The 24,536-nt window shown below is 43.2% G+C and overlaps 1 pseudogene; it reads right to left on the bottom strand.

Moving 5' to 3' along the window:
* Positions 1–6,710: 6,710 nt before the first annotated feature.
* LOC130844289 (surfeit locus protein 6-like) lies at positions 6,711–7,868 on the bottom strand (annotated as a pseudogene).
* Positions 7,869–24,536: the final 16,668 nt, after the last annotated feature.

Raw genomic sequence — 24,536 nt, 5'->3', positions numbered from 1 at the left:
AATGGCACTCTCCTTAGCTTCCAGAGAGATGCATCTGCCCCCTATTTTTATGATTCTTTGGTCATTTCTATAAGGTTGTTGACTGTAAGCCCTTGCATGGAGTGTATCAGGCAGGGTACGTCAGGTTGTGCTATGGTAAAAATATACTTCAATTAAACAAAGATTTATTCCTGCCTGGGACCACTGTGGGTCAGCTGGGGGCTCTGCTCCTTGTTGGCTTTCCTCTGGGACCCAGGCTCATGCAGCAGCCACCACCTATGTGGCAGAGGGAAAGAGTGTCTCCACTTGTGCACTGGACCCCAAAACTTCAACCCACCAAAGTGAATCGCTCAGCCATACCTCACTTCAAGAAGCAGGAAAAAAAGGCAAACCCACCATGTGGAAAACCTGAAATATTTGGTGCAGTGAGTTAGGTCCCTGTGCTACATGTTAATCTTATCTGGAAACTTCAGCATTTTTATTTTAGGCAAAAACCAGGTAAACTTTTAGTAAGGGTTTGGAATCCAGAGACTAAATCTGCCACTTGCTGCCTTGTACTTTTGGATGGGTCCCTTATGCTTCTGAGTCCAGTTCCCTTATCTTAATGTTTAAGCGACAACCCCCTGGTCGGGCCACTTCCATAGGATTATTGGTGAATATCAAGGAGATATTATATGTGAAAATATTTTGAAATGTGAAAAAAGCTTTATAAAGATTGTTCATATTATTGCCATGTCTCTTTTGAGTAGAATAATAATTCTAACTCATATCACTTAGATCAAAAATAAAATACACCCATTCTGAGAACAGGTACCTTTCTCTGCAAATGATTATATCAGTTCTACCGAAATGTTAAGAACCTTTCAAAATTAATGCACAAGACACTGGAGAAAAGGCCATGCCAAGGTAGCACCTGGCATGACTTCCCAATAGTTACTTTCATGCAACTATAGTTACTTCCATGTAACTACAAGTCTGGACACATGGGTCATTTTGTCTTCAGACACTTGTGGGAATACCTTTAATCAGACCAACAAGGATTATCTCTGCCTTTTGCTGGCCTTAAGTTGACAGATAGAAGATTGGTCATCAGAAAAGAGCACACAAAACTCTAATACTGTAGATTGCGAATGGATGATAAGATTTCCTGGGCAGTCTGATGAACCCATTCAACATCATTCCCATTTTTCATGGCAGTTCAAAATGATCTTCCTTCCTTGGAGCTCCTATAGAGGAGAATTGGCCATATATGCTCTTCTTAGATCAGCAAGACGGTTTCAGTTTATCTCAAATTTCACAGGACACTGTGGAATCTATGACTTTTAGGCCCCTCAAGGACTCCTTTCACTGGGTACATATGGCCAAGTGGGTAGCACATGTGCCTCACAGAAGCTGATCCTTTATTCTTGGCTTTTTTTTTTCATTCACTAAACACTAATTAAACACCTATTGTGCACTATGTTAGCCACCTAGCCAGTATGGATATAAGATCAACAAGACCCAGTCTGCCTTTGAGCAATCCACAGTCAAGTAAAGGAGACAATTATACAAGCAACGGTGACTGTACGACATGTCAGAGGCGCCCAGGAAGTGCAATGCAGTGTCCTGGTGGCTTAGAACAGGGGAGATGAAGTGTCCGTTGGGTCTTGAGGATGACTCAATGGCTGTCAATACAGAGGAAGAGAACTGGGGGCAGAGGAATAGCGTATGTAAAGACCTAGAGGCTGGGAAGCCTTCATGTTATGAAATTTGTATAACTGGGGGTCATAATGCTCTGCAGAGCCAGAAGGGCACGCAGGATCAGCTCTGTGCCAGGGAGGCCGGGTCTCCCTCAGAACAAATTCCTGTCCTCCCAGGGGGCAACCAAAAGTGTAACATACATACGTTACGTGTTGGGTTGGAGCCCAGAGAGCCTTTGCATGTTTCCCCCACTTCTTCCTTCTCTGCTCCTCTGCCTTCTCCCCGACCTCCCATGCCACCTCCCAAGGCTCTGGTTCCAACCAGCTGCTACCATGGTTGACCAAGCCCAGGACACGCTGTGCCCCTTTGGTCTGAGGTCATTGCATCTTGGGAAAATAACAGTGGATCTTTGTATTCCTCAGAACGAGGCACCTACCAGACAGATTCGCCTCTCTCTTGCTAATACCCATTACCCTGAAAGCCTTAATTTTGAGGCTTATGTTAAAAGACTTTCTTCCCATAAGGGAAGAGGACAGGAGGGAAAAAAACAGGTGAACCGTACCGAGAGCCACATGTGTTCACTTTGCTTTCTGAGGAGAGGAAAAATCTCAGAGAGCAGCCTTGTCTGTGTTTGCATTGCTCTCTGCCTTCTCCCCAGTCTCCTGTTTTCATGGCAAGAAAAATAAGTCCTGCCTTTTGAGAGGGTGAAACAAGTTCAAGAGCTTGTTTCAAGAGCCAGCTCTCCCTTGATGACAACCTAATGGTTTCCATTAGATTTTTTCCAGGTTCAATAAACCAACAACCTTGAACGCTGACTTGGGGTAAGCAGAATAAACCAAAGAAAAAGCCAGTTACGATGTACTGATGAGGCATTTAGTCTCAGAAAAGAAAATTTGCAGTTGTTCTTTGTAAGGGAGAGAAAGGCCACAGCACCATCGCCTGGGCAAGGATTCTAATCTTTGGCTTGACTTTAGTCCTAACTAACAGTCCTAAGAGACTTCAATGATCCAAAATCATCCCCTGTATTTCCAGCCAGGTCCAAGTTGGTCATTTTCTATCAGTTATGCCTATAGAGAATGAAAAACAAAATTGCAGCTGATCCATAATAAAAAAAGATTATTATGTTCTTAGAGATTTGCTGATCTGATCTGAAAATCCCAGAAGCTAGCACTGCATTTTGAAATGGTGCAGTGCTTGACGTGAGGTTGAAGTTCATTTTGCAGCCAATTCTTCACCTACCACTTCAGGCTCTTTCTGAAATGTCCTCAAAGCCTTCTTAAGAGCAGAAAGATGCTCTCCCATTCCACCCCCCCCCCCCCGAACACTGTTACATTTTCTTTCAGTGTACCACTTTATACAGCGATCAAATTATGTGGTGACCACAACTGAATGATACCTGTATACAAAATTCTTCCTACTATGGCAGTGTTTATCTATTAATGAAATGGCACATAAAACATGGACCAGCTTAAACTGATTTTGCTTTTTAAAAATAGGCTGTTGATGAATGAAACCTGAATTTATTTTACAGAGACAGCATTGTGCACGTGCAACACGGAAACCTGTGGCTCCAGGTTGACCGCAGAACCAAGGGTCCTCAGTCTACGGAACTCAAAGAGTAGAAATGTTGCCACCGGAGCTCTTTACAAAGGGAGAAGTCCTTCAGTGAGGAAAATCCAGCTTCCAGCAGCAAGAGTAGCTTGATTACCAGATACGGACTGGTTCAAGATTAGCCAATCAGCTTCCAGGTTTGAAATTCTCTTAACCCCTTAAATTTTGCCCTGAACCCTGGATCTGGGAGACAGATTTGAGCCCTGAGGGTCGACCTCGCAATAAAGCTCTTTTCTTTTCTCAAAAGCCAGAGTATTGCCTTCTGTGCACCTTGGGCAGTGAGCTTTCTCTATGTAAGACTAATCTCTGGCACCCTGTAGGTTTCTAATTCTACCATTATGCCTGGCACACAGCAGGTGTTCAATAAATATTTGTTAAATAAATCTCATGTAATATCCCAGTGCAAAAACTTCCAGCGGCTTCCTATAAACTTTCAACTTCCTCCTGACTTTCGTATTTAATTAAGAATCACTCTGCATGGTTTGGAGCTGAGAGACTAAAGAATATCCTTGGCTCTGTGACCCAGGCTTTCTTTACTACCCCTAAATACTTAGAGTATCTACTAAGATTAGGATCTCAGGTCCTCATTAGCTTTTCCTTGAACTATTATTATGGTTTCTTACCTGGTCTCCTTGCCTCCTGACGCTCCCTCATTTTAATCATTCATAATCACTCTCTCCTGAGCTCAGGACAAGCCACGTAGTTTGCAGGTCCCAGTGCAGGATGAAAAATGCAGGGCCCCTTACTCAAAATGACTTGAACTTTCAACACCGTGGCAGCAGGGCATCACACCAAGCACAGGGCCCTTTGGTGCTCCGGGTCCTAGGTGACGGCGGAGTTTGCATCCTCGTGAAGCTAATGCTGCCTGAGTTGAACCCCTCTAAGGAACAGTTTCAGTCACGTTAAGTCCTTTTTCAAAAACTTTCAGTGGCTCCACATTGTCTAGAGTTGTAATTATAGGGATTTATATCAATTCTGATCCCAACCAACCTCCCCAGCTTTCTCTCCTAGAATTCCTCTTTATACGCCCTATACTTCTTCCAAATGGAACTGCTTAATCTTGCCCAGAGGTATCCCTTCCTACCTTTGTGCCTTATTTGTACTGCTCCCATTACTTAGAATGACCAGCCTCTTGTTTCCCATCATCACAAATCCCATGTGAAGTCTTTCCTGATCCTTCATTAAAATTTTTTTTTATTGATGTATAGTTGATTTACAATATCATGTTAAGTTTCAGGTGGGATCCTTTCATTTTTAAGAACTCTTTTCTCCCTCTGAATTTCCAATACCATTTTAGCAGAGTCCTCTTTTGTCCTTTCACTCTTTAATGAGCTCCCAAGACTGTGCTCAATGCTGTGGAAGATACAAAGATGAGCGCTGTCTATTCATTCTACTGTTAGTTCTTTTAAGCTCTTGAGGATCGGCTTTGCCTAGACTCACCTTTGCCTGGCCTTTTGTACAGAGGGTGCTCACACACTTGTTGAATAAACCAGTGGTTACCAGTTGACTTTCAAGAAAAGGGCATATGTTCATTTGTCAGGCAAATATTTATTGAGAATATACTGTGTGTTAGACTCTCTTCTAAGAGAAGGTAATATGGTATGAAAAAGGCAGATTGGTCCCTGCTTGCATGGAGATTATATTTTTATGGGTGGGAGTAAGGGAGTAAACAAACAAACAAACCAGAAAAGTAATAGCTGTGGCTAAGTGTGTTGGATGTCATTGTGAAAGGGTTGTGAATTTGAGGATGTCTGGGAGCTTCTTGGATTAAATAGCCAGGGAAAATGACACAAGAAGGCGATGTTTAAGCTGAGATCTGAATAATAAGAAAGAATCTTGGGGGAAGGTTAAGGGCAGAGGTTCAATTCAGAGAAAATAGGCAGTGCAAAGGCCCTAGGGCGGGAATGAGCTTAGAGGAAGAGAAAAAAGACCAGAGTGGGCAGAGCAAAGTGGACATAGAGAGAGAAATATGAGATGAATGAGAGGAGGTCAGTGTGGTCATTTTGGGCTCCATAAACCAGAAAAAGGAATGTTGATTTTTATTCTAAACGTGAAGGGATGCCTTGGGGGGATGGGAAGGTTGGGTTTAAACAGAGGAGGAATGACTTGAATTCTTTACTATGTGGATACTGGCCTGTGAGGTGGCAAGGCTGGACACAGGAAGATAAGAGGTGGCAATAGTCCAGGTGAGAATTTTTCTTTTTTAAGGCTATGAAGTGCTTTTTGCACTGCCTTAACTGTGCAAAATTTTAATGCATAGCATTTTCATTATCTTTCAGTCCTAAAAATTCTCTGACATCCATTAGGGATCATTCTTTGGTTCATAGGTAATTTAGAAGTGTGTTTCTAAACTTTCAAACAGGAAACTTTAACAATTACCTCTTAAGTTTTTTCACTGTTCTATGGCCAGGTAATATACTTTGCATAACACTGATGCTTTGAAATGTGACTTCCTTTATGGACTAGGAGAGGATCGGTTTTCACCACCGTTCCATGTGTGCTTGAAGTACACTGTCTTCAGATACACTGTTCTGTGTGTCCATCAGATCAAGTTTATAAATGCTCTCATCCAAACCTTCCATTATCCACCTGATTTTATATGCTTGGTGTATCAATTCCTAACAGAGATGTTAAAAATCTTCCACTTTGGTTTGTGAATTGATTTCTCCTTGTAGTTGTTTCAGTTTCTGCTAGACAGATTTGAAGCTATGTTCATGGTGCATAACTGTTCTACCTTCCAGGTGATTTGAACCCTTTTTCATTAGGTGGTGATATTCCTTCTTTTTAGCAGTGCCTTTTATCTTAACGTCAACTGCATCTTATAATACTGCCAACACCAGCTTCCTTTCAGTTACCATCTGTTTCTTAACTGGAGTTTAGTCAAAAGAATTTTACTAACAGTTTTTTGGAAATATAGTCCACGTACCATAAAATTCATTTGAGTTTTGTCGACGTGCATTGATTCTGGCTGCCTGTGGGGCTTGGACTTAACTCTGCCTCTGACTGTGTATCCTCCACTCACCTGGCTTAATTCTAGGCTTTCCTTTTTCTCCCGCCTCCCCCTAGACTGACACTGACCACCGCACTCCATTTTTCTTCCTCCTACTGTTTCTACCTAATAGTGGTTATTTTAGATTTTTAAATGTGCGTGTTTCTCTTAAATTCTATTCTTTACCCATCTTACAAATAAACTTACAATAATTCAATTCCAGGCAGCCTGAGGATGGCCCCGCCTTCTCCCAGTTACCGAGCCTGTCAATTCTGCCTTCGGCTCTGGCTTCAGGGGTTGGGTTTGGTCCTTCCCAAGTGAGTTGGGGGCTGACACAGCAGCCACAAAGGCCATTCCCTTCCAGCTCCTGTGCCCCGATGCCCACTCCCTCCTCACCGCTCCCTCGGCCCCCACCCTGCAGCTTTCAGGGAGGCTGGGGCCCGGATCTGGCTCACCCCTTCCCTGGATCTGAAGGTTCTTCTGCACGCGTGGCTTGGGCCCTGAAAAGTCGGTGAGGGGGAGCGTGGCAGCTCCGCTTTCCGCCAGGAGCCTGAGCTTGCCGGGGTCGGGCAGCCGGGCCCTCATAGGCCAGGCGGGCCCGCTGCAGGACCTGCAGCAGGATGCGGCTCCTCTTGCAGGCCTTCTGCAGGCGCCGCTCAGCCTTGGCCCTCTAGTCACAGGTCCTGCCGCCGCCGGTCCGGCCGCTGCTTTGTCTCCCCCCCCACGTGCACCGCGCGCTTCTCCACGTGCGCTGCCCCGCTCCCCGGCCCCCCGTCGCAGCTTCTCCTAGCGCTTCAGGGTCTTCTGCGTCTGGTGCTCGTGGTCGCAGATCTTCACGCCCTTGGCTTTGTACAGCAGGTTCGTCCACTGCATCTTGGATCTCCAGCTCCTGGTCCCGGCCCGCGTCTGGGTCCTGCAGCCCCTCCAGCCAGGCCCGCCGCGCACGCAGGCGCTTCAGCTGCTGTCTGCAGATCCTGCCCGTCAGCGGTGTCCTCTTCCGCTTCCCCTTGCGCCTCTTCTCCTTGCTGCGCTGCGCCTTGTCGGCCGGCTCCTCTCCGGTCACCTCCATCTTGTTGAAGGGCAGCCCTGGCCGACCCTGCGCCTCCTCGCGGGGCGCCTCAGGGGCGGCTTAGCGGCCTCCGCCCCCTCAGGGGCCTTGGACGCCTTCTCCTTTGCCCTCAGCTCCCTCCGCTTCCTCTTCTTCCGGCCTCGCTCCGGCTTCCTCCAGCATCTCTTCTCCAAAGCGGCGGGAGACAGCTTCTGAGCGCTGCCCTGGCCACCCACCTCCTGTATCTTCTGGAGGCCGCTTCCTCCTCCCCCTCCTCCCCCTCCCCCTCCTCCCCCTCTTTCCCTCCTCCCCCTCTCTCCCCCTCCTCTCGCTCCCCCCTCCTCTCGCTCCCCCCTCCTCTCGCTCCCCCCTCCTCTCGCTCCCCCCTCCTCTCGCTCCCCCCCTCCTCTTCCCTCTCGTCCTCCTCCACTGGCTCCCTGACCTGAGGCTTCTCCGCAGGGGCCCAGGCCTTGGACTTTTGCCAGCCTACTTGTGCTTCTGTGGCTCGGGCCTGGGCTTGGAGCAGATCTTCTTGGCCACGTTCTGCAGGTAGGCATCCATTGCGAGCGGAGAAGCCGTGGCTGGAGGCTCTGGGGTCGGGCGGGGCTTTCTCGGGGTCCTATTCCGGGGGAGGAGTGCAGTGTCCTGGACCAGCGCCGGCAGCACTCCTGACACACCCCTGGCCCCGGCCTGCACTACCCTCACAGAATTAGCTGAGCTCGCCAGAAACCTTCCAGGTGAGAACTGATGGTGGCGTGGATTAGGGTGGTTGTTGGTGCTGTTCTTGAGGATGGAAGAGATTAGGGGGAGGTGTAAGTTTGGAGGGCTGTTGCAGAGAAATTCTGCTAAGAGGAACAGGAAAGTCTGGATAGGCTTTGGTATGGTATGCAGTAAAGAATTAACCTTTCCCCCAAGGAGATCTGGCCTTTGCTCTTGGCTTCTGGGAGGTAACTGCTAAGACCTTGGAATGTCCTGCCTGGGGACCTTTGGCCAGGCTGGATAGTCTGTGCTAGCAGTATGATATACAGTATGGGTCCTTGGGTCAGGGGGCATGAACTTGACCTCTGAAGACTAAGGTTGACCACATGGGCAGTCAGCCATGTCTGTGTGACTGAGCCGCAGTGAAAGCTCTGGACACAAGGTTCGGGGGAGCTGGTCTGGTTGGCAGTAGTCCATGCATTATTGTCACACGTTGTAGCTGTGAGAAGTAAACAGCGTCTGCACAACTCCACTGGGAGTAGACAGCTAGAGGTCCCATGCTTGGGACTCTCCTGGACCCTTCCCTATGTATCTCTTCCCTTAGCTGCCTTTAATCTGTGTCCGTGTGCTGTCATAAACTGTAACTGAGTATAGCAGCTTTCAGTGGATTTTGCGAGTCCTTCTAGCAAATGATCAAACTTGAGGGTGATCTTGGGGGCCCTCTAACTTGCAGTTGATGACAGAGGTAAAGATGGCCTTGTAGACCCCCGAACTTTGCAATGAGGGTATATACAAATTTAACAAAGAGAAGCCCTGGGTGACTCAGGTCTTACACGCCATTGGTCAGCTGAGTCCAGGGAGGCCTGAAAGGTAGAACGAGAATAAAGGACCTTGTAGTCTCTTGACCAGTGTCTCAGAGGATTTCACTTTTCCTTTATGCCGATGTCACATTAAGAATCATCTACAGTCTCCGGTCAGAGAGCTGCCTACAGGTGTAACCTGGAGAGATAGCAAAGAAAGGCAATGCCTTTAGTCATTGAGCATGGTGAAATCTGTGGGAAGAATTAACACGCCTGGTATGTCAACCACAAATATGGTTTCCATCTAATTGAATCCATTCACCACTACATTAAAAAAGAAGCTAATGCAATTGAAAAGCAAGTTCAATTAATCCATCCTCCTGCAAAAACAATTGTGTGTGTGTGTGTGTGTGTGTTTGTTGACGTGAATCTCATCTTAAAGAAAATATAGGGCTTCCTAGGTGGCGCAGTGGTTGAGAATCCGCCTGCCAGTGCAGGGGACACGGGTTCGATCCCTGCCCCAGTAAGATCCCACATGCTGCGGAGCAACTAAGCCCATGCGCCGCAAATATTGAGCCTGCGCTTTAGTGCCCATGAGCCACAACTATTGAGCCCATGTGCTGCAACTACTGAAGCCCACGCGCCTAGAGCCGGTGCTCCACAAGAGAAGCCATGGCAATGAGGAGCCCACACACCGCAATGAAGAGTAGCCCCCACTCACCGCAACTAAAAGAAAGCCTGCACACAGCAAAAAAGACCCAACACAGCCAATAAAATAAATAAATAAATTAAAAAAAAATATATAAAATCCTGGCTTCAGGCCAATGAAGGTTTATTTCATATGGTAGCTTCCTTGCATACTGCTGACGGTTAAAGCATGTGGAATTACTTATAACTAAAGCCTTTGACTGAAAATGTGGACATAGCACTCAATTTATCATTCTCTTTTCTGAGATTTAAAAGATTTTTAGAACACAAACCAATAGCAGTTTCTATTTTAACAAATCAGTATCTTTTCATGGACTAAATGACTTCCCTGTTTGGCACCTCTCAGAGCGCACCCTGCTTGCCCCATGGCTGCAGAGGCTGTCATATGTGTGCTGGATACAGACAGCTTGGAAGAGTATGTCTTATTTCATAGACTTCAGCAAGGGCAAGGGCAGCAAGAGTGATTGTTCAGAACTGTGAAAACCAGACACTCTTTCCTCAATATCTCAGCTTGGATCAGGATTGCATTAGTTATCTATTGCTGTGTAACAAATTACCCCAACTTTAGTGGCTTAAAATGATACACATTTATTAACTCACAGTTTTCCTGGTCAAGAGTTGGGCATAGCTTAGCTGATTCCTTTGTTTCAGGGTTCCTCCCAAGACTGAAATGAAGTTGCCAGCTGAGGCTGTGGTCTCATTTGAAAGTTCAACTGAGAAGGATCCACTTCTAAGCTCATTCAGGCTGTTGGCAGAATTCAGTTCCCAGAGGACTGTTTGACCAAGGGTCACAGATCCTTCCTAGCTATTAGCTGGAGATTGCTCTAGTTCTTTGCTATGTGGACCTCTCCAACATAGCAACTTTCTTCATCAAAGTATGCAAGCTGAGAAATCCATATGGAAAATCTAGCAAGACAGAGATTATAATCATGGAGGTGACATCCCATCACTTCTGTTGTAATCTGTTGTCCTTCCCACTCTTAAGGGGAGGGGATTACACAGGGTATGAATACCAGGAGATGGAGAACATTGGGAGCTAGCTTAGAATCAGCACACCACCAGGACAGGGTCCCTGGTTGAGGGAGTCACAGTGATATCCTCTAATAAAGAATATGCTGCATGTTTCTGAGTGTCAAAAATATTTGTGGGTAGGTTCAGCAGGCAGATTATACCTTTGAAGAAGCTATGATGTCTTGGTGGCAAATTTGTGCCTTTATTCCGGGGAATTTTCTCATTTTCCTCATGAAATGTTATTTTCCATTCTCTCCAAAGAATCTATTTTCTTTCATTCCTCCTTTTATTATAACCTAATAAATGTCTGGTAAAATTAGAACCTGGAAAGAGCTCAGAGTCCTTGAGGTTGGGTGGAATAGCCTAGAATTTAGCAGGTGGGCAGTAATATGTCTGGTCAGGGCAGCTTTCTGACCTTGGCTTTTCTCAGTTTTACTGTTTCTTTTTTATGTTTGTGAGGCCCTGAATCAGACACCTACACAGCTCCAGAGCTGTTTCCTAGCAGTGTCTTCATGACAAAGTGTCTTCATTTCCAGGGAATTCCGTGCTTTATCCTCTGGAGTTTTAAAACCTATTGAATTGGTTCCCAGTGGTGTTCCTTGTAGACATTATTAAAAGTTACAGATGACATTCTGACTGATGACTAATAGGAAGCACTTACGTGTCTCTTTGAAGTGGGCAGTAATCTCAGGGATTAGGAAATTGTTCGTTTCGGTCACCAAAAAGTGCAAAACAAATTCATCCAATAACACATTCACATGTTGACCTACACTCATTCGAAAACCATCATTGACTATTGGTATTGAGAATGACAGGATGCAAAAGGCAGTCACTACCTTTATTAATCCTTGCTCTTCTCTCCCTTCCTGGCTTTCTTCTTAGCATCCCCAAAGGTGTTTGCGTGCTGCTCTAGCCTCTGCTAGAGATAGAAAGTATTTTATCTCTCATGCTTGTTAGGGTCCCAGCAGACTCAGAATTACTATTTTCTAGGTTTGAACACAAAGAATCAAGGGCAATTCTTAGGCCCAATCAAATCAGCAGCTCCTTCATCATGTTCTTCTGGGGACCCAGGGGCTATTCAGAGCCTGCCTGCATTGAGTTGGACCCAAGAGTATGCACACTTCCTGTTTTCATAACATGCTTGGGGGTGGTGGACAAAAAAGGGGAGGAGATAGGGCCTGCTAGGAATCTAAAGTCTAGAGAAGATGATTGGAGTCTTTTGAAAGATGAGATCAGCAAATCTCTGAGCCTGTAGTGAGGCCTAGGGGTAGTTTTCAAACAAGTTAGTGTATGTTGGAATCACATGTGGAAATTTGTTTTAATGCAAATTCTACTTGCAGATATTTTGATCCAGGGGAGGTCAAAACACTGCCTAGGAATCTGCATTCGTACTTCGCATTCCTCACATTTCAGATGCGGAAGGTCTAAAAAGCACCCTTTAGGAACGGTGAGACTTTAGCAAAATAGGTGAATCACATGTAAACCGTAAGAAGAAAAACCCAGAGAATGAATTTACTATTTGTTTTTCCCTGCATTGATTTCAGATATATAATCACAAACACAATACCGCCTACTTATTATTTTTGACCAGAGGTGGAATGGTTGCAACGCTTATTAGATGAGGGAAAACTCAAAGCTGTAATTAAACCAACTGGTTGCTTAATTCGGTCATTCATCTACTCTATCGAAGGAGCATTCATTCATTTCCTTTCATTTCTTTGATTCAGGAACATAATCACCTATGCTTTATGAATGAAAGTCAGCGGCCTTTCACAGCTAGACAAATAAAGCCAGCTTGCGACAACCAGACAATGTCTCCTCTGTATTTATGCCTCTAAATCACACCCTGCGTAGCCACTGCTGTTCTTTATTGAGGAAAACAAACCGAAGTTTGGAATTACAAAGACTCAGAGGGGGAAGTCTATGATCTGCTAAGGGAAAAAGAGCAAGATACAAGATATGAATATAATATAATATTCATCTATATGTGTATATATATTTTTATGATGCAAAATTTTAATGATTTTTATGAAATATTTTGATGTAATATTTTTATGAGAAAAAGAGGTGAAGATAGTCTCTACCCTGTTAATATTGGATATTTTTCCCCCTTTGGGGAATTGGAGATGAGATTGGTGTGGGAAATTATTAACTTAATTTTTTATATCTTTGTAGTATTCTACCTATTAACAGTGAACCTATATATTTTTTGGTATAAAAATTAAAGAATATTACAGTATGTAGTAAGTGCAAGGAAATTCCAGCTTTTACAAAAATATTTTATTTATTTATTGGCTGCTTCATGTCTTAGTTGTGGCACGTGTGATCTTCCTTGCAGTGCGTGGGCTTCTTTCTGTTGTGGCATGTGGGCTTCTCTCTAGTTGTGGCGTGGAGGTTTTCTCTCTCTAGTTGAGGTGCATGAGCCGAATAGTTGTGGTGCACGGGCTTAGTTGGCCTGTGGCATGTAGAATCCTAGTTCCCCGAGCAGGGATTGAACCCGCATCCGTTGCATTGCAGGACAGATTCTTTACCACTGGACCACCAGGGAAGTTCTGAAATTCCAGCTTTTAGGTTTCAAGCCTTGGGTATTTTAAAGTTAAGGGAAGAGCCTGGGTATGGAGGTAGATGGAACTCTGATTGGCCTCCTGTCAAATACCTTTGCTCAGTATCTTTTAGATTAGATTTGCTAATAATCTGAGATAACAGACCATCTGCTTTCTTCTTTCCTCAATGTATGCATGCTACTAGGGGTTACACGCTTACCAAGAGGCCAGGTGGGGATCAGCATACAAACACAAAGCACCCGCCCCGCCAAAGGAGTGAGAAGATGGCAGGATTTCTGATAAGACATCAAATGTACCCTGATTTTGGAACTGAGATTTTTGTTTGTTACTGAAAGTGACCGACTGCTTATTCCTTGAGAGTGACCAGCAAAAGTCCTGAAGCCTGCCCAAGTTTTGAGGCAGAGGTAGGGAAATGATTCATTCATTCTTTCACTAAATAAATTTTTAAAGGTTAGTAGAGGGCCAAAAAAGAATTGCATATTGATTTCATCTGCTAGTAGCTCTCGGTCAACAGGTGGTTATTTTAGCTATTATAATTGAAAATCAGTAAAATTCAATTTCTAATTTAAGAAATTACCAAAAGCACAAAAAGACAAATATTACATGATTCCACTTATATAAGGTACCTAGAGTAGTCACATTCATAGACAGAAAATAGGTTGCTGGTTGCCAAGGGCTGGAGGAGGAGAAAGGGGAGTTCGTGTTTAACGGGTATGGAGTTTCAGTTGGGAAGGACAAAAAAGTCCTGGAGATGGATGGTTGCACAACAAAGTGAATGTACTTAATGCCACAGAACTGTGCACTTGAGGATGGTTAAAATGGCAAATTTTATGTATGTCTTACCACAATTTTAAAAAGAGAAATTACTGAAAGAACTCGATAGAAAATGCATGATGCTTCCAGAAACCTCTTCAAAGTGCATCATTCTTGGATCTTATTACCCTTGCAGTGTGGACCTAAGTCTTAAAATTCAAGGGGAGGGCTTCCTAGGTGGTGTAGTGGTTGAGAATCCACCTGCCAATGCAGAGGATACTGGTTCGATCCCTGCTCCAGGAAGATCCCACATGCTGTGGAGCAACTAAGCCTGTGCGCCACAACTATTGAGCCTGTGCTTTAGAGCCTGTGAGCCATAACTATTGAGCCCATGTGCTGCAACCACTGAAGCCCACACGCCTAGAGCGCGTGCTCCACAACAAGAGAAGCCACGGCAATGAGGAGCCCGCGCACCACAATGAAGAGTAGCCCCCACTCACTGCAACTAAAAAGAAAGCCCGCGCACAGCAAAAAAGACCCAACACTGCCAATAAAAAAAAAAAAAATTTCAAGGGGAAAATACTGTCCCACTGTGACCAACTGTCCCACTGTGCCTGGAACTGAGGGGTTTCTCCGGATGCAGGACTTTCAGTGCCAAATCGGAAAGTCCCAGGAAACCCAGAGCGATTTGGTCAGTTGAACAGTAGCCAGTGCAGGCACACCTGGGAGAAGAAAGACAACAGGATGGCAAGATTGTTAATGGTGGAGAACAACGCGAGGTAGTGGGTGGTGAGGCAGAGTCTTTTTTGTTGTTGTTGTTGGAATATAATTGCTTTACACTCTTGTACCGAGGCAGTCTTGATGGGGAAAAGCAAGCCTAATCAAGGCTTCGTGCACCTACAATAGTGGAGATACTTTTTTTTTTTTTTTCAGTTTCATCCGAAATCTGAATTGCGTTGACTTCTTTTAACTTACCTTTTTGATTCTCAGTGAACAATTTGAATAAGGAAATGGTGCAGACCTAGAGTTGGAGGTGCTGGCGAAGGATACACTGCAGGACTTAATACAGAGACTACCTGTTTTGTGTGTGTCCAAGTTAACCCCCCAGGTCTTCTGGAGAATAAACAAATAAGTGAAATTGCTTCCTTTGGTGACCCACTTGGCTGCCTGAGGGCAAAAATCCCCACAGGCCTTTTTGCTGGCTGCCAGCTGATCCGCATTTTACCCAAAGCATGAAATCAGAATGGCTTGTTTTTTTGTTTTTTGGGTTTTTTTGTTCCTCTAGTTCTCTTTCTCATATTTAAGTCATTTTATTTTGTGTTATTTTATTTTTAGAGGAAATTAATGTATTATTGTTTTCCCTTGTGCATAATTAAATAGTGTGCTGATAATTTTACTGTTTGTCTTTGAGTTGTTGACTCTTTCTCTGAAGGCTCCACAGTAATACTATCCACCACAGCAATGTGTAGATTAAAGCGCACCTGGATCTTGTCTGGACCTGGACCGCTCGGGTCCTTGACTTATCTTCTCTTGGCTCCCATAACAAGGCTTGTGTGGCGATTGGGCTCTCTGGCTCTCACACACTAAACTGATTCTTGGTCACATCTGTTTCTGCTTCTGGCTCTTGGTCTGATTGAACAGGGTGGGTTGAATCTACCCTGGTGGCAACAGTGGTGGCATCTGGGTTTTAATTCTGTGGCCTGACCATTAAGTGATGTCTGTCCAGTGGCAGTTGATAAGAATCTATAATCTGATTTCCATGGCCTGTTTTTGGTTTTATGCCTGAGGATTCTGATTGTTCCTGGCCCTTGAATGCAAAGTTGACAAGTTTTTGGTGTTTTTCTTCCTACTGATGGATTCTCTCCATTTATGTGTTTTGGTTCGTGTCAGTTTGGCTTCCTCTGACCCTCATGCTCAGAGCCTTTTTCCTTCTTTCAAAATTCTGGTAATTTTTCATGTACATTTATGGTGGTCCCAATCATGCCAATGTCTGCTAAGTTGCAATTCCTGCACAAAAATTAAAAGGAAGCTAAATTCCTAGTATTCAACCTCCTGCTTTCGTTTTTCTTAACAATTGAATAATGCCAAAATTACTTTCTTCAAGCTTTATAAAATAAAGGGTAAAGAAAGGAGATTATCACTGTTGTTAAAAAAGAGAAGAAAAGAAAGTATGGACACTAGACAAAGAGAGGACTATTTTAGTAAATTCAGAGGGAAAAAAATCACAAAATTACAGATTTTTCAATACTACGTTTTCCAAGAGGAACAAATGGTGATTAATTACGTTTTTATTCTTCAACTGATCAATAGCCTTAATAAATATTAGTGCCTTTATTTTTACCTAAAATTCTTAAACTCCTCTAACTTCTGTATGAATAAAAATTCCCAGTTTATAAATATGAAATTGTTTCTGTTTGTGCAAATAGATTTACTTTGTCTACCTCTATAGAGAGTTGATAAATTAGATTATAAGATCTCAAAATCATTAGATTTTGCTTTATTAGGAGCAAATACCTTTTCCGGTTAACTTTTATAAACACTTTCAAAATATTAAGTGCTTATATGTGGGAAGACATTCAGGAGCCTTTCTGAAACCTTGAAAATGTTAAAGTATGTGGGCTGAGCGATGGGATTCGGAATGTCCTGCTTGAGCAGTGGAGGAGCTGAGGGTGCGGGGCGTGGAGACTAATATCACCCTGTTTGGCCCTGAAGGATGGCTGGTTAGCCAAAGACGGGTAAGATTCCTCAGAGGAGGAACAACCTAAGACAGGCACAGCCGCAGAGGGGCCAACAGGGGTGATGCATAGAGCCTTCCTTATATCACCCTGTTTGGCCCTGGAGGATGACTGGTTAGCCAGAGCCGGGTAAGATTCTTCAAGGGAGGAACAAGCTAAGACAGGCACAGTTGCAGAGGGGCCAACAGGGGTGGAGCACAGACCCCTAATATCTGAGAGAGGTCTCCTGCCCCCAGGGCTGTTTTGCTCTCCACCCGGAGCTCAAATCCACACTGAGCTCAAATCCACACCTGCTCAACTCGGACCCAGGAGGCAAACAAAGATAATTGCCGCAGTCATGTGAGGCCTTTGATTGTTTATGGGAGTAACCTGAGAATGTTAGCCGAAGATCGCAATAAAAGCAACCTGGGATGAGTCAGCAGGGCTCTTGATCCGAGAGGTCTTGAGGCCCCCGTCCCACTTTTCTCTTCAGTCTGTGTCTGTGTCTTCTTCAAGCTTGCGGCACCCGTCACTCACCTCGAGTCGCCAAGCTGGTCTCGGCACTTATATAAATGTAAAATAAGAGAAACTAAAAATTCTAAATGTGATTTAAATATGTTAACTAAATAAGAAATTTTTTTTTGCTAAAGCTGTAACCTAAGGAAAAAAAAAGGGCTTAAGTGTGAGTTTCATTTGGGTACTAGGATAGAAAATCAAATGGAAAAATTTGCTTTAAAACGTGTTGGAGATTTTAATGTATCATTATATAAAGTTATGGAAAACAGCTTTTAAAATATTCATAATCAAAATGAGGCTGAAAATTAAACTGACTTAATAAATTTGTTTAGAAACAACTTTCTTCCTCTCTGCCAGTCTTGGATAGATTTTTTTGATAGAAAACCTGATTAATTTGAATTTCCTAAATTCTCTCTTAGTTTAGCTGGTTAGATTACCTAAAATCACTTTATGGTTAAAAAATCACAGGGAACTATACTCAATATCTTGTAATAACCTATATGGAAGAGAATGTAAAAAATTGTATATATGTGTGTATGTATATGTGTGTATATATGTATATTTATGTATGTATGTATAACTGAATCAGGTGTATTTACTGTACACCTGAAATTTAAATCGACTATATTTCAGTAAAAATTTTTCAAAAACTACAAAAATTACAAAATCATGTGTTCAACTAAATTAAATTATAAAAGATAATTTCCTTTATAGAAAGAGATATATAATGTTACTTGTGGACAAAAATAGCTGTGTAATTCTTGCTTTTCTGCTTCAGGTTTTCTGTGTATGGAGAAAAAACTTGATTGCTTTGGTTGAAGATAGCAATTACTATAAATCTTGAGATTATATTAGTATAACTGTTAAAAAAGAAATATATATGAGATAATGGATATATTTTGTCTGTTTATCAAGGGAATTATTACAGTTTATTAATAACATGGCAAACTTTTTATATTTTATGCATAGTCTTATATATTTAACAGATGAAACAGTCATAAACTCACAAAAAATGTTGGGAATACTGCCGAGACCTATTTCCTGAGCTATTTGAGAGTGATTTGCCAACCCGATGTCCTCTCTCTCTGTCTAATGTGTATGATATTTCCTACAAGGTTCATCTTCCATAAAACCACAATACAAGTATCGAAATTGGGAAATTAACTTAGATACGTTATTACTATTACCATACGTTATTGTATTATTATACAACCCTCAGACCACACTCAAGCTTTCCAATAATATCCTGTATAGGAAAAGGACCCAGTTCAGAATCATGAGTTGCATTTGGTTGTCACGTCTCTTTTGTCTGGAACAGTTCCTCACACTTTCCTTGACTTTCATGACCATGACACCTTAGAAGATTATAGGTCAGTTATTTCATAGAGTGCCCCTCAATCTGAATTAGCCTGATGTTTCCTCATGACTAACACAGGTTATGCATCTTTGGCAGGAACAGCACAGAATTGATGCTTGTTCTTCTCACAGCATCCCATCAGGTGGAGATGGGTGTCAGTTGGTCCCATTACTGGTGATGTTTACTTTGACCACTTGGTTAAAGTGGTATTGTTCAGGCTTCTCCTCTATAAAGTTTTCCTCTCAATAGCCTATTTGTCATTCAGCTAAGCTGCTTTCTCTCTCTTTTCCTCCCTCTTTCCTTTCCACCACTATTGACTCATGGATTTCTACTTTATTCAATGGGTTATAATCTGTTTCTATCATTATTTCTGCTGCCCCCAACTTGGCCCCTGAGTCCAGATCAGTTCAGGTTGATGCCCGTGTCCTTTTGATATGTTCCATCGTTCTTTGGGTACTTCTTTGCTTTGTGCCATAAGTTGTTTCAGGCTCATCTCGTACTTTTCCAGTCCCAGTTCTAGAACAAGACATTTCTCCAAGAAGCATTGATCCCTTTTAGTGGAGAATGATATCTAGAAACCCAGACCTGAGGACTAGCTGTCCTCATTTTTATTGGGGTGTCACTGCAGCCAGGCCCTCTCTTTGTGGATGGTGGGAGGGAATATATGTTTGTGTGTATACATTACATATGCACACATTTGTATCTATGTTTATCTCTGCATATATCTATATATAAATTGAAAACCATGAGGTAGCACCAATACCTCTGATTTCAGTCCAACACCACAGATTTTATTCCATTTTTTTCCCTTTCTATATTTATTACTTCATTCTCTGACACTGAGAAACCTGGCTCCTATTATCCACACATATCTCCTTATTTGTTCAGTCTTCCTGTAAGCGACCAATCTCCAACATGTGCCACCATCTTCATTTTTGACCTGCCTAGTATTCAATGCTGATGGTAATCCTAATATAGTATCATTTGCTAATGTCTCATATATTAAAAACAACCAAGGTGTACCTTGCTCTGATATACTATAACTTTTAAATATTTTATTATATATATATATTTACCTATAGCTCATTCTATTCAGATAGCCATCTACTAGAGACTCAGGTGTTAGCATTTTTGCCAATAGTGGGTGTGTCTTCAGCTTGAGATTTTTTTTTGTAATTGATTTACATTATTGTGTTAGTTTTAAGTGTACAGCAAAATGATTCAGTTATGTATACACACATAATTTTTTTCAGATTATTTTCCATTGTAGGTCATTACAAGATATTGAATATTGTTCCCTGTTTTCTGTAGAAAACCCCTTGTTGCTTCTCTGTTTTATACATAGTGGTGTGTATCCGTTAATCCCATACTCCTAATTTATCCCCTGCCCCTTTCCCCTTTGGTAAAAAAGTTTGTTTTCTATGTCTGTGAGTCTCTTTCTGTTTTGTAAATAGATTCATTTGTATTATTGTTTAGGTTCCAAACATAAGTGATATCATATAATATTTGTGTTTCTCTGTCCGACTTACTTCCCTTGGAATGATATTACCTAGGTCCATCCATGTTGCTGTAGATGGCAAGGTTTCATTCTTTTTTAAGGCTGAGTAATATTCCATTGTGTATATGTACCACCTCTTCTTTATTGGTTGAGATTTTTGATATGGTGTAAAACTAAAAGAAAAAAGGTAATGACTTATTAGAAGTACTTCAACAACTGAAGAAAATCTGAGTTATTAAGATTAAAGCCAAAACTAAAGGAAATGCTCCAAATATCTGATCTGCCAACCACTGTCTGTCTTGTCTCCAGGATTCTGGCATGGCAGAAGGGGCTATGGGTGTGTTACAGTCAAAACTGTCCAGATTTTCAGCAGTGCTTACTCTTTACACTGAACTCTAACAATAGCAACACAACCCACACCTGAAAGCTCCTCCTGCGCTCCCACCCTGTGAAATGCGTACAGCAGAATCCCGAGATCAGCTTGTCTCCCCATCTAACCATCTCCACTTTCTGTGCTCGGATCCAGCCACTCATGAAATGACACCTCTTTTTCATGGGTTTCTTGGTATCCTCACCTTGCCCCTCCTCAAGTCTGCTGGTTCTGACCTCAGATTGTCCCTGAGTCTGTGTCCTCCCCTCACCCTCCTTAAACTTGGCCATCTGCACTTGCTTTGGTGCTTGACCTGGCTCCCGCAGTGCCGTTGGGGGCACAGGCCTCTTTCTTTTTCACAAGGAAATTGAAAGGTACATGGCACAGAAACAAGTCATATTCTAGAACATTTTTGCTTTGTAGCACAGGAAGTCCAAGCCCAGAATTATTCTAAAAAGCATTGGTTGTTAGCATTTTATTTGGATGGGAGAATCCTGTGATTTGCACGATGTTATATTTGATCTGGTGCATCTGCTCCTTTATACTGGAACTTTAATTATTCATTCAAAAATCAGTATTATTTGAAAGGCTACTCAGTACCCAAATATTTTTCCCAAGACCAGTCATAGTGTCTGAAATCCGAGCATTAGAGGGGCATTTGATGAAGAAAGGAACTTTATAATATTTTTGGTCCTTAAGTGCCCTCTGTGGAAATAGGAATCTCAATGGGAGGATTATGAAGCTGGGAGAGGGTCTGAGGTTCTTGAGATCAGTTTCGCTTTTCACACGCAGCCTCTCCCCTGCTCACTATTTTTGTTTTAACTCAAACACTTTCTAATGTTTTGGTGTTGGAGAGCTGTGGAAATGATGCTTATGAATATGGAAAATTAAAAGGGAGGAAGTTATTTGTATTGTTGGAGACAAACACACTAAGCTCAAGTTCATCTTTGTAAGTTGCATAAGGTGCTGGCACAGAGGGCTGTAGCTCACATTACAGAGAATGCCCATGGGAAAAGTTATCTGTAACATTAACTAGAACCATGAGTCAAGGCAGGATGCCTGGAGAACAGAGGAGTGGGTCAGAGAGGCCTCAAGGACAGCTTGGGAGGCAAAAATGCTACCCTAGGCAAAGGGTCTGACAGTTGGGACATGTGGGCTTCTGGCTGCAATCTTATACGTCACAGCTACATATAGTCAAGAGAGTGGGCTGCGAGCTAGTCATCTCGGTGAAAGTTGCTGGGCGGTGGGGGGTGGGTGGGAGATTCAAGGACTGCTGCCTTCTCTGAGTGCAGTAAGAAGTATCCTTACTCCCATCCTGTCACTCATCTGCTTACAGGAGCATTAAGTGGCTTGTTCTGACTTGTCCTGAAACCCATAACTCCCTCAAGAAAGCTTGTGTTTGCCCTGACCTCTCCTCCTTCATAACAACCAACATCTCTCAGAAGTCCAGAGGCCTCCCCTGCTGCCCAGTGATTACTAGATAACCATGTAGCCAATTGTGACTCTACAGGAAAACTATGAGATATCCATGTAGTTTGTGAAATTCAAACTCATCGCAGCCGATCTCTTAAATCCGAGGTTGGAAAGGGCCAGATGTGGCCCTCTGATCTATAGGATTATTTAAAAAATTTTAGTAGTCTTTCACCACTTTCTTGGTGGAGATTTTATACAAAAATAAAGACTTTTGTTTGTTTTCCTTGCGAAAATTGAGACGATGTAGACAGAGCAGACCTATATTCCTACATGGTGATAGTTGGCTGGGGCTGAGTAGAGGGTAAGAGGGTACTACCTCCAGATGGTGTATGGTCCCCACGGTTGGTTGTAGTCCCCATGGTTCCCTATTGTCCCTCTACCCGGCCCTCTTTACTCATTTGAAATACAGACCTAGTCTTTGTGTGCTGAGTTGCAAAACTCACCTGAAACTATCCTTAGCTAGCATCTTAGGTGAAATGGCACAGAGGATAGAAAAGGAGTGGGGAGGGCTGTAAAAGCAAAGTTACCAAGTTTCAAAATTTTTAACCCAGACACTGACTCCCTGCAGGCCACAGATCTTAGCCTGGCCCAGACTTTGACCTTCTCATTGACTCAGGTTCACTGCCCAGGTCGGCATTTGTGTCATACTCATTGGGCAAACACTGGAGATGTAAGTGGAAACATTCTCTCTCACTCATTGGAAACAGGCAAGGGTAGGGTGTACTCCCATTTTTCCTAAACAGTCTGAGAGATCCAGGACCAAGAATAGTAGGTCTGAGAAGCAAGAAGAGAAACTGCTCTTGTCCAGTACTTTTCCTCAGCTTCTGCTCCCCAAATCTGTGCCCCCAGGGACTGCTCACACACCCAGCTTGGCTGGGAGAGAGACAGCCAGAAGAGTGTGGAGGTGCCACTGCACCGTCTCTTTCCCAAGGTTTGGAACTCAATCCAGGAAAACTCCTTGCTGTTTTTATGGTGCAGTATGTTTGTAGGGGTAGAGGGGAAAAAAGTGGATATGGAAGAACATGGATTCTGGAAATCAGAGAAAGTAAAACAAGACTATTACTTACCTTTTCTTTAAAAATAGGCTCTGTTCACGTTTGGCTTTTCAATGTGAAGTCTGATGGGTATAGCTGCCTTGAGTGGAATGGAAGTAAATTTGTTGGGTTTTTTGAGGAGGTCCAGAAACTGTGATGAAAGGGTTTGCATAAGACATTCACATGCTATGAGGATGATACCGGCCTAGAGAGGAGATAGAGGAGTGTCCGTGAGTGTAACTCTCAGAGGTAATGAGAGGGAACGGTTGGTGCAGTTCCCTTGGTTCAAAGGAGAAGATTTAAAAACGGTATCTGAGAATGGAGATTTAACAGGGGACAAATGGCAACTGATAGCTAGGAGGATGCCTGGACTAACGTACTGATCTTTCTAGTGATGGAGAGTTTGCTACCTGAAAATCAAATGGTTTCTTATTGAGAGTATCCTGCCTAGTTCTTTAGATTAACGTATAACCAAAACTACAACGTTTGAATCATCTGTTGTATCACTTATTTTTCCCCTGAGTCTTCTGGTAATATACTTTCACAGCAATCCAGGTTGGTAGAGAATTAAATTCCATTGGTTCCTCAAATATTACTTCTTCTCTCCTGGCCTCTCTGCATAGCTCCCCCGGGAGCCGCTTAATGTGTTTCATAGGTCACACAACAAAGTACAAGGTGGTCCCAGTCCAGAGGGAAATGAGGATCAGCCTCTCGTTTGTTGAGGTCAGAATCCCCTGGTGGCACCTCTGGGCTGCTCTTGAATGCTCTGTCTCAGTTGGTCTTATCTTCCAGTGAGTCATTTGAGCCGTGAGAATCAGGCTTGGTGCCTTTCTCTTACCCACGCATTCTGTGTCCTGGCGTATTTCTTGACTCTGTTTTCTTTCCATGCCAACTATGGCAGCCCTAATTTAAGACCTTATCATCTCTTGTCTGAACTGTGGCAGTAGGTTTCTAACGAGCTGTCCATCCCAGATGAAGACAGACCCAGAGTGTCTCCAGTTACATTGCTGTGATTGTGATTTGGAGGTAAGAAGGGGTGTTGTATTTGCCAACATCATCTTGTCCCTTAGTGAAGCTTCTGCAGGCAAGGTCCTCTAGGGACCTTCTCCAGCCTCAACTATGAACCACCTTCCTCGGGACCATTGCATTGCACAACTCAAGGGGGCACTGTTATACTGTGTTATATGTAAATGCGGCCTCTGGAGTGGAGTGATACTGTGGTCCTTCTCTTTGCCTCCCACTCCAGCAAATGCCAGAAATTTGTAGACATCCCCCTGCTGATTCCTGTCTCTTTGTCTTTGATTTTGCTGGTCCCTCTTTCTGAAACATCTTCTCACTACTTTTCCCTGCCTCTTTGGACACACAGACGCACCAAGATACACATAGACGTGCACACATGCACACTTCTGGTTAAATGTTATTCATCCTTAAAGATACAGCCTGGGTATCAACTTCTCCAGCAAGATTTTCCTATTTCTCTACTAAGCCTCACCTTTGTAATCACACTTATAACATTGTATTTCAGTTTTAATTATACGTATGCCTTTCTTCCATGAAACCGTGAGCTCTTTAAGGGGCAGACACCATGTCTCATGCATCACTGTAGGCCCAGTTCCTACCACAGTATCTTTCCTTTAACCCTTGTTAACACTGGTCTCTGCAAGTCAGATTTCCCATCCCACGGCTGACCCATTCCCAGGGTGACCCAGGGTGGGACTACCTCCTCCCTTCA

This window comes from Hippopotamus amphibius, chromosome 2 (genome assembly GCF_030028045.1).
Source record: "Hippopotamus amphibius kiboko isolate mHipAmp2 chromosome 2, mHipAmp2.hap2, whole genome shotgun sequence".
Lineage (NCBI taxonomy): Eukaryota > Metazoa > Chordata > Mammalia > Artiodactyla > Hippopotamidae > Hippopotamus > Hippopotamus amphibius.
The sequence above is the reverse complement of the archived record's forward strand: the minus strand, read 5'-3'. Positions and strand labels throughout refer to the sequence as shown.